We start from the raw sequence: 10,497 nt of genomic DNA on the forward strand, positions 1-10,497 counted from the left end.
AAGGTGGTGCATACGTCTGGTGTTCGTTTGCAGTGGCTGGAGGCCCTGGTGTGCCCATTCTCTCTCTCTCTGTCTCATAGATAAATAAAATATTTTATTTATTTATTTATTTTTTGTTTGTTTTTTGGAGCATGCATTCAAGTTTATTTGCAGCAGCTAGTGGCCCTAGCATGCCCTTCCTTTCTTCTCTCTCTCTCTCTCTCTCTCTCTCCCTCCCTCCCTCCTTCTCACTTCTATCTCTCTCTGCTTGCAAATAAATAAAATTAAAGTTTAATTTATTGACCCACACTTATCACCCACAACTCAGCTGTTTCTTTGGCGATTTTTCTGAGACAGGGTCTCAGTATATGGCCCAGACTATCCTCAAACTCTCAATCCCTGCCTCAGCCTTACAAGTGCTGGATCAGAGAAATGGGTGACCACACCCAGCCAGGTGTTTCTTTCTAATGAATTGACCATTGCATTTCCAAATTTCTGAAATGACCAACAGACCATAGAAAGACATTTCTTTAGGCTCCTGCTTGAAACCAACAGCTTCAGCCAACTTCCGGCCTTGATTCAGGGCCAAGATAAATAAAAGATTTAAAAAAAAATCTTTAGTAAAGAGCAAAAATCATTTACAGTCTTACCTACAGGAGAACACAGAGGATAGGCTATCATGGGAGGTCTTACATTCCTGGGGATTATGTTCACCAGATATTTATTGAGTATCAAGCATGTGTTATCCACACTGTCCTTATAAAGAGGTGTGTGTGTGTGTGTGTGTGTGTGTGTGTGTAGAGGTCAGAGGATAATCTCATGGTGGTGTCCTCCTGTTTCACGTCACCTGTGACAGGGTCCCTCTTGTCTTGCCACTGGGAAGGTCAGACTATCTGGTCCTGGAGCCATAGGGACTTCTAACCCCGCCTCTAGCTGCTGTAGGCACATTGCAGTTACAGCTGTGTGGATTACTTTCCTGTAGCTTTCCGTGGGCTTGGGGAATCTGAACTCTGCTTGTCAGACTTGCTGAGTCAGTGCCTTTAACCACTAGGTCGTCTCCCCAGACCCTAGAATGTGTACTGTTATTACTTTGTGGGATTCTCAAGTAAGACACATCCATATAATTTGGGAGTTTCTTGGAAATGTAAGGGTTCTAGGCGTAGTGAATCATCAAGCCAAGGTGATTCCCCCATTAAAGTCAGAAGAATGTCTGGACTGTGTGCTAAGTACCTACCACAAACTCCAGTTAATGCAGCATAAAAAGTCTAGACTGGGCATGGTGGCACACGCCTTTAATTCCAGCGCTGGGGAGGCCGAGGTAGGCGGGTGGCCATGAGTTCGAGGCCTCCCTGAGACTACATAGTGAATTCCAGGTCAGCCTGAGCTAGAGTGAGACACTAATCTCGAGAAACCAAAATAAATAAATAAATAAAAGTCTATGGTTGGGGATGTAGCCCAGTTGGTAGAGTGCTTGCCTGGCAACACAGAAGCTTTGGTTCAGGCCCCTAGTACCACATAAACCAGGAATGGTGGTGTAGGCCTCAGGGGATGGGGACTGGAGGGTCACAAGTTCAAGGACAGCTTTGTCTATATAGAAGTGTGAGGCCACCCTGCGCTACATAGGACCCTTTCTCAGAAAACAAGAAAATATAAAAATAAATAGAAGCCCAGGGCAAATATCTCCCCAAACTTATCTTGACACCACTTAGAATACAACTGCAGTTCATAAGGAAAGACAGATGCTGCCCAGACAACAGCAACATGAGGGACACAGGAACCATTTCCATGAAGACCTCACATGTGCCAGCCATGATGGCACACACTTTTAATCCCAGCACTTGTGAGGCCAAGGGAGAAGGATCACCATGAGTCTGAGGCCACCCTGAGACTACAGAGTGAATTCAGGTCAGCCTGGGTATGCATGCTCTCTCTCTCTCCCTCTTTCTATATCAAATAAATAAATAAATAAAAATGTAAAAGAAACTACTTGAAAAAAATTTTTCAAAAGAGCTGGAAGGATGGCTTAGTAGTTAAGGCATTTGCCTGCAAAGCCAAAGGACCCAGGTTCGATTCCCTAGGACTCACATTAACCAGATACACAAGGGGGCACATGTGTTGGGAGCTTATCTGCAGTGGCTGGAGGCCCTGGTGCACCTGTTTTCTCTCTCTCTCTCTCTCTCCCTCTTTCTCTGTCAAATAAATAAATAAATAAAAATTTAAAAGAAACTACTTGAAAAAAAAAGAAAAGTAAAGAAAAACAACTCACATGTTAGGCCAAGGAAGAATTTGCTTTAAGGAAAGCAACAACATTCCCTCTATCAGTAGGGATCTCCTTTCTAAATTTGGGTCAAAAGAGCTTCCTGGGCCAACCTTAGTACCAGGGAGATGTAGGAAATACAGCTGGTTCCAACTGGTTTCCACCTGGCAATGAGAGAGGGTTAGAAAGGAAATTGTCCAGTTCCTTCAGCTGGCTAATTTATTTAGGTCTTTTACTAGACCGTGCCCCTTGCGTAAGAGAAATCACAGGAGATAGATAAACATTGAGGATGGGATGTCTCCACTGCTTTCATCCGACCGTTACGTTACATTTTATCTTCATTTTCTGCTCTAATAGATGCTGGCAATACCCCTTGATGGGTTGTGAGAGCCACAGATTTTCCAAAGCCAAATGGAAGTGCCTTTAAAGATATTGTAGGAATTAATGAGCCGTGAGGATTTCCTATGAACTTTTACCTAGTCTCCCTGGAGCTTCCTCCAGGTCAATCTTTATCAACTTGCCTATTTCCCAACATCTTATTTTTACATTAAATTGTTTTTAATTACAAAAGCATTGCATAAATTTGCATTTTAGAAAAATTCAAACAACACAAAATATATAGTAAAATAGGAATAAAAATCTCCTTTATTCCCATTTGTTAATCACTATTGAAAGGGGACTCCTTTTTCCAAAATCTGTTTTATGAATTCTATTGTATATGCATATATCAAAGCATTCTAGCTTTCCATCCCTGAATTATACCATGTTTTTATTCTGCAATTTTAGCTTTTTTTTTAAACTTGTCTCCCCACTTGATCTATGCAATATTTAGATAACTGCATGAGGTTCCATTGAATAGATATCCCAAGATTAATTTAATCATCCACCTATTGGTGAATATTTAGATTCTGTACAATCAACTTTTAGATAATTTATTATGAGTTTTCAAGGGGACCAGAAATCAGGGTAGCATGAAAACCAGGGGTATCAGCATACATCATCAATAGCTTAGTTACAAAAAATAATTCTTTTTTTTTTTTTTTTTTTTTTTTTTTTTTGGTTTTTCAAGGTAAGGTCTCACTCTAGCCCAGGCTGACCTGGAATTCACTCTCAGGGTGGCCTTGAACTCACAGCGATCCTCCTACCTCTGCCTCCCGAGTGCTGGGATTAAAGGCGTGCGCCACCACGCCCGGCTCAAAAAATAATTCTTAATAAAGCCTAATTTATAAAACAAGTACAAGAACAATATGACAAAGATATAAACTTTATTGATTGATTTAAAGGAAGTCAAGACAGTATTGATTATACACCCTATTTCTACACAGGAAGATTAAACACTGTGAACCTGCCATGATGCTTGGCCCTCACTGTCAAGTTGACTGGCTGGAGAGTGATGTAGGACACTGAGGCACATCTCTGGGGGTGACTGTGAGATGATTAAGTGGGTGGGGGGCACCGTCTCAGGAACAGAGAAAGGGACAAGGAGAAAGGAAGAGAGTGAGTACATTCTCCTCTTCTCTGCATCCCTAGCCTTCAATTACCTTTATAAAAATCAAAGCACTCTTGCTTTGAAAACACTACTACCATGAAACCAATAAAGTCAGTATATTCTTCATAGCCAGTAGTCAAATACTATAAATTTTTGAGTTATCTGAGAAAAATGTGGGTTCCCTATTCATTGACAATGAAATTAAATATATATATTACACATTCTCAAGTTAAAGTTATTTTTCTTTAAAAAATTTATTCATTTATTTGCAAGGAGAGAAGAGAGAGAGAGAGGGGGAGAGAATAAGGGTGTGTCGGGGCCTCTAGCCACTGCAAGTGAATGACAGATGCATGCCCCACTTTGCGCACTTGGCTTAATGTGGGGACTGGGGAAATGAACTCAGGTTGTTAGGTTTTTCAGGCAAGCGCCTTAGCTGCTGAGCCATCTGTCTAGCCTTAAAGTTATTTTTCTTGTTTTGCTTACTTGATACATTGAGTGCTGAGAGTTGTAAGCATTTGAATCTTTCTTCAGTGTAGCAAAAATTCATTTAACTCTAATTTTGATCATATTTTTCCTCTTTCTCTCCTTACTGAAGATCCCATGTTTGGTATTTACTTACTTCCTTACGGTGTGAATAGGCTGTTCCTCCCCCCACACACACATATTTTCTCCAAATTTAAGTTGGTTTAGGCTTTGATTAGATTCAGAATCAGCTTTTTGTCAAGAATACTTCACAAGGTAACTTGTACTACGAGACTGTGGTGCATCCCAGAGTCGTGGGGTTTTTATACTAATTGTTAAGTGGGGTTGGGGATCATGATCTGTACCCTCCATTGGAAAGATTTTTCTGTTGGCTTTCATGGCCCTTTGGGGTCACCCATTAGCCTGTGACTTCTCCATGGAAGGGAATACATCCTTGATACTGAAAACCTAAAACAGGGGTAGTCATGAGGCCTAGGGGTGTAATGTCTGCTGCTATCTGGCTAAATGTCACCAAACTGCCTAGTAAGCACTTCTCTTACTATTCATACCCATGTATTAATGCTACTCTCATTTTTGTTTAGAGAACCTTCTCTTTTCAGATGGCAGTGACCTTGGGATGACTCAGAAGGCACCACAGTGCTGGGAAGAAGTGACAGGAGTGCTCAGCACTGCAATATCTCTATCACACCTTCCAAGACTCAGGGTCCATTGCGGAAGAGGTGGCAGAAAGAATGTAAGAGCCAAAGGAAGGGTAGGACTCCTTACAATGTGCTCCTCCAGACACAAAATGGCCTGGATATCCATGACCTCACAGTGCCTGATACTACCTACACAAGATCATCATAATACAAGGAAAAGATCATGACATCAAAATAAAAGAGAGACTGATTGGGAGGGGGAGGGGATATGATGGAGTTTCAAAGGGAAAAGGGGAGGGAGGAGGGAGGGCATTACCATGGGATACTGTTTATAATCATGGAAGTTGTTAATTGAAAAAAAAAAAAAAACAGCAGGTCTGGAGAGATGGCTTAGCCATTAAGCGCTTGCCTGTGAAGCCTGAGGACCCCTGTTTGAGGCTGGATTCCCCAGGACCCACGTTAGCTAGATGCACAAGGGGGTGCACGCATCTGGAGTTCATATGCAGTGGCTGGAGGCCCTGGCATGCCCATTGTCTCTCTCTATCTGCCTCTTTCTCTGTCACTCTCAAATAAATAAAAAAAAATTAAAATTAAAAAAAAGAATGTCTCCTTCCACTGGGTGTACTGATAAATGCCTTTAATCCCAGTACTTTAAAAGCAAAGGTAGGAGGATCATAGTGAGTTCAAGACCAACCTGGAACTATAGAATAAATTCCAGGTCAGCCTGAGCTAAAGTAAAATTTTACCTCAAAAAAAAAGTAATGTTTCCTTCCATTCCCAATTTACTAATGGCTCAATATATGAATGAATGTTTTATTTTCTTAAGCATTTAAAAATTATTTTTATTTTAACTTAGTTATTTATTTGAGAGAGAGAGAGAGAGAGAGAGAGGTACAGAAATAGGTAGGGGGAGAGAGAGAGGGGGAGAGAATGGGTACACCAGGGCCTTCAGCCACTGCAAACAAACTCCAGATACACGTGCCCCCTAGTGCTTATATGACTTACATGGGTCCTGGGGAATTGAACCTGGGTCCTTTGGCTTTGCAAGCAAGGGTCTTAACCACTAACCCATCTCTCCAGCCTTTCTTAAGCATTTTTTAATGAGAGAGAGAGAGAGAGAATTGGTACACCTGGGCCTCCAGCCATTGTAACGGAACTTCAGACAAGTATACAACCTTGTGCACACGCGCAACCTTGTGTGCATGCATTGCCTTGTGTGTCTGGCTTATGTAGGATCTGGGGTGTCAAACATGGGTCCTTTGGCTTTGAAGGCAAGCGCCTTAACTGCTAAGCCACCTCTCCAGTACTTTCTAAAGCATTTTGCTGCATTAGTTAAGATGAGCCTGTGGTTTTCCTGCTTACGACAATGATTGATATCTAAATTTGTGTGCAAGATTTGGGTTAAGTTCCAAGTGGTCAGTGATAACTCTATGCTTGTCTCCAGAGAATGTAGGGAATCTAACCCTTGTTTAAAATGTGTTTGACATGTAGTGTTTGTAATATGTTGTTTAAAGTTTCATCTTTGTTATAATTTCCTTCTACATTATTCATTTCACTCTTTCCTTTATGACTGAGTCATCAGTTTATTTTTGTCTGAAATTTTTTTTAGTTTAATTTCATCTTTGTTTTAAAGGATAATTTTTCTATGTATAAAATCTGTCCTATTTCAGTGGCTGGAGGCTCTGGCATGCCAATTATCTCCCTCTGCCTTTGTCTCACATAAAAAAAACCTTGATAAGAGCTGGAGAGATGGCTTAAAGGTTAAGGCACTTGCCAGAGAAGCCTAAAGACCCAGGTTCAGTTCCTCAGTATGTATATAAGTCCGATGCAAAAGGTGGTACATGCATATGCAGTTCATTATCAGTGGCTAGAGGCCCTGATGTGCCCAGTCTCTTTCTCTCTATCTGCCTCTTCCCCTCTCTGTCTCCCTCCTTCCATTCCTCTCTCAAATAAATAAATACATAAATAAAATAATTTTTAAAAATCTGGGTGGGTAGTCATTTGAGGAACATGTATAATAACATTCATTTATCTTCTAGATTTATTATTTTCTTTTTCCTTTGAGAGGGATTTTTTTAAAAAAACATAATCTATTTTTTCTTTTTATTGCTGATTTTCAGATATTTCTCTTTTTTATTGTAATAGCATTTATTATTTTTCTAGGTCTATCCTGGTTGGTGTTTGTAATGCTTTTATGATCTGTGGCTTGATCTTTTTCGTTAACTTAAAATTTTTTCAAGGGCTGGAGAGATTGCTCAGTGTCTAAGGTACTTGCTTGTAAAGCCCAACAACCTGAATTTGACTCCCAACGACCCACATAAAGCCAAATTCATAGTGGCACATGCATCTGGAAGTCATTTTCAGGGGCTAGAGGCCCTGATACATCCATTCTCTCTCCTTCTTGTCTCTGTGTCTCTCTTTACTTGCAAATAAGTGAATTAAAAAATTTCAAGACTTACTTTTTCACATAATATTTCTGCTTCCATTTTTCTTAGTCTGAGTATTCCAATCACACATATATTAGACATTAATATCCTCTTCTATATGTCTTTCAAATTATTTTTTTTCTGTTTGTCCTGCATTTCTGTGTTTATCTTGATATTTTCTTTTGTTTCTTATTTTCTGGGATTGGATGCTCTATTTAGAGAAGGCTAACTAGCTGTTGATCTTATACACTCAATTTTCAGTTCTAAATTTTTTAATGTATTTCTAGTTTATACATAATTTCCAGCTCTCTACCAAAAATTTCAATCTCACCAGGTGTGGCAGCACACACCTTTAATCCCAGCACTTGAGAGCAGAGGTAGAATTGCTATGAGTTCAAGGCCAGCCTTGACTACATAGTGAATTTCAGATCAGCCTGGGCTAGAGTGAGACCCTATTTCAAAAAAATTCAATCTCAAAAAAAAAAAAAGGAAAGAAAAAAATTCAATCTCAAATTTCTACAAGATTAAGAAAATATTAAATATCAAGCATAGATACTTCTAAATTCATATACCATAGAGCTTCTTGATCTTTTTCTATTGTCTTTTATGACTCTCCAGTTTTAGTCTTGTTGGATTTCATGTGTGTGTGATTATTTTCACCATGTGTCAGACAGAGAGGATGAACACATTAGGGCCTCCAGCCACTGCAAAAGAACTCCAGACACATGCATCCCCTTGTGCATCTGGCTTACCTGGGTCCTGGGGAATCGAACCGAGGTCCTTTGGCTTTGCAGGCAAAGACCTTAACCACTAAGCCATCTCTCCAGCCCAGACAGTGGATATTTAAAATACAGAGGTAATAACTGGAGACTTTGGAAGATATTATCTTCCTCTGGGGAGAATTTTCACTTACTAGTTTGCAGGTCCAGTTTATAGTAGGTCAGGTATTAAGATTACTTAGGGATGGAGAGATGGCTTAGTAGTTAAGGCACTCGCCTATGAAGCCAAAGAACACATGTTTGAATCTCCAGGTCCCATGTAAGCACAGAAGTACAGTGGTGTAAGCACACAATGTTACGCATGGTACAATGGGGAGCATGTGTCCGGAGCTCATTTGTAACAGCTGAAGGCCCTGGCATGCCCATTCTCTCTCTCAAAAAAATAAAATAAAATAAAAGATTCCTGAAAGCAGAATTTGAATCTTGAATCTATTCAATTTTCCCACTCACTCCCCCCCCCCCACCTCAGGTAGGGTCTCATTCTAGCTCAGGCTGACCTGGAATTCAGTATATAGTCTCAGGGTGGCCTTGAACACATGGTGATCCTCCCACTTCTGCCTCCCGAGTGGTGGGATTGAAGACATGTGCCACCACACCCAGCTTTCCCCCCACTCTATTCCTAAGGTAACATTGTATGATCCCAACCAAATGCCTGCAGGGTTTCAGTGGTCTACTCCTCCTCTGTCTGTTGCAGTCAGGTCCACATGGCTGGCAGAAATCACCTGACCAAGAGCAGCTTTTGGGAAGAAAGGATTTATTTTGGTTTACATATTTGAGGGGAAGCTCCATGATGGCAGGGGAAAACAATGGAATGAGCAGAGGGTGGACATTCCCCCCTGACCAACATAAGGTGGACAATAGCAACAGGAGAGTGTGCCAAACACCGGCAAAGGGAAACTGGCTATAATACCCATAAACCTGCCCCCAACAGTACACTGCTTCCCAGAGGCTTTAATTTCCAAATTGGACTGAATGCATTGCATTTTACATCACGGATGGTTAACAGTTCATGGAGGCCAGGGCCAGAATGTGGTGGCTTGATTCAGGTGTCCTCATAAACTTAGGTGTAAATTGCAATGCCTTCAAGACAACTTTCCAAGTCCCCACATTTTCTATCAATCCTAATGATGTTCAACCGTCCCCAAAATCCAAGGTCTTTTAACTGAGCCATAATACAAAAAAAAACTCCCCCTAGCTGGGTGTGGTGGCGCACACCTTTAATCCCAGCACTCGGGAGGCAGAGGTAGGAGGAGCACCATGAGTTCGAGGCCACCTTGAGACTACATAGAGAATTCCAGGTCAGCCTGAGCTAAAGTGAGACCATACCTCGAAAAACCAAAAAAAAAACCTCCCCCCAAAACCCATATTGACACTGCAGAAGATGGCACTGGGCATAGCAAGTAAATATTCAACCAATACAAGAGTTAAAACAACCAGGGCAAACATCAAACTCTGTAGCTCCAAGTCCAACAACTCTAGCCAGTGACAAGTCTCTAAGTCCAATAATCCTAACCAGCAACAAGTGTCTGGAATTCTAATTCTACCCCTCCAGCTAGGCTATACACAGTCCTGGAAAACTTCGTCCAGGGCTGGCAGCTCTCCTTAGCAGCCATCTCATGGTCCCGGCATGTCCACTGGGTCTCCACTGCAATCCACAGTTCATCCTCATGGCTCCGTCAGGTCTCCATGCAGCCATCCAGCAAACCTGCTTCACACTTCCCATGGCTGTTTTCAAAACACAAGACCACATTGCAAACTCCATGGCCCTCTCTTTCCTGCGTTTCTTATACTCCACAATACCAGGTACAGTGCCAATTTGTTAATCCAGGGGGTAATGAAGCAGACTTTGAAGAACAGCACACTCCTTGAGACCCCTTCAAAAGATTGTACATTCTTCCTGTTGCCCCAGTGCAAGTCGGCTGGCCCAATCTCAAAGATTGTAATCTCATACAATTGCAGCTTAAGGGACAGAAGTTTCCGGCCAAAAATTTCATTCTGTGCCATATCCCACTGCATACACCAGTCAATTTCCATGCAAAGCAACACTGCACAACTTCTCAGGACATGGGCATGACAGCAAGCATCTCACATAAACTGTTTATAGGCCAGTCCAAGCAAAGCTCTTTCTCACCATCATAAGTCAAACCTCACAGTCCATAGTTCTTATTGCATTCAGGTCTGAGTTTGACCACAATAGTCCACCAAGCTGTACATACAGCACTGCAAGGTGTCTCTCAGGCCAAGGTATCAAATCCTTCCACATTCCTCTTGAAAATCAGCTCTAAAAGACCAAAGCCACACAGGCAGGTGTCCAGCAGAAACCCCACTCTTGGTACCACTTTACTGTTGCAGTCAGGTTTGCATTGTTGGTAGAAATCACCCAACCAAAAGCAGCTTGTGGGGAAAAAAAAAGAGGTTTATTTTGGCTTACAGGCTTGAGGGGGAA

The 10,497-nt window shown here is 41.5% G+C and overlaps 1 non-coding gene across 1 annotated transcript; it reads right to left on the bottom strand.

Annotated features, from left to right (window-relative positions):
* Window positions 1-431: 431 nt before the first annotated feature.
* On the bottom strand, window positions 432-568 carry LOC123464279. Its single transcript, XR_006639508.1, has one exon. It is a non-coding gene; the product is annotated as a small nucleolar RNA SNORA2/SNORA34 family (small nucleolar RNA).
* Between the last annotated feature and the right edge of the window lie 9,929 nt (window positions 569-10,497).

This window comes from Jaculus jaculus, chromosome 10 (assembly GCF_020740685.1).
Source record: "Jaculus jaculus isolate mJacJac1 chromosome 10, mJacJac1.mat.Y.cur, whole genome shotgun sequence".
In the NCBI taxonomy this organism is placed as follows: Eukaryota; Metazoa; Chordata; class Mammalia; order Rodentia; family Dipodidae; genus Jaculus; species Jaculus jaculus.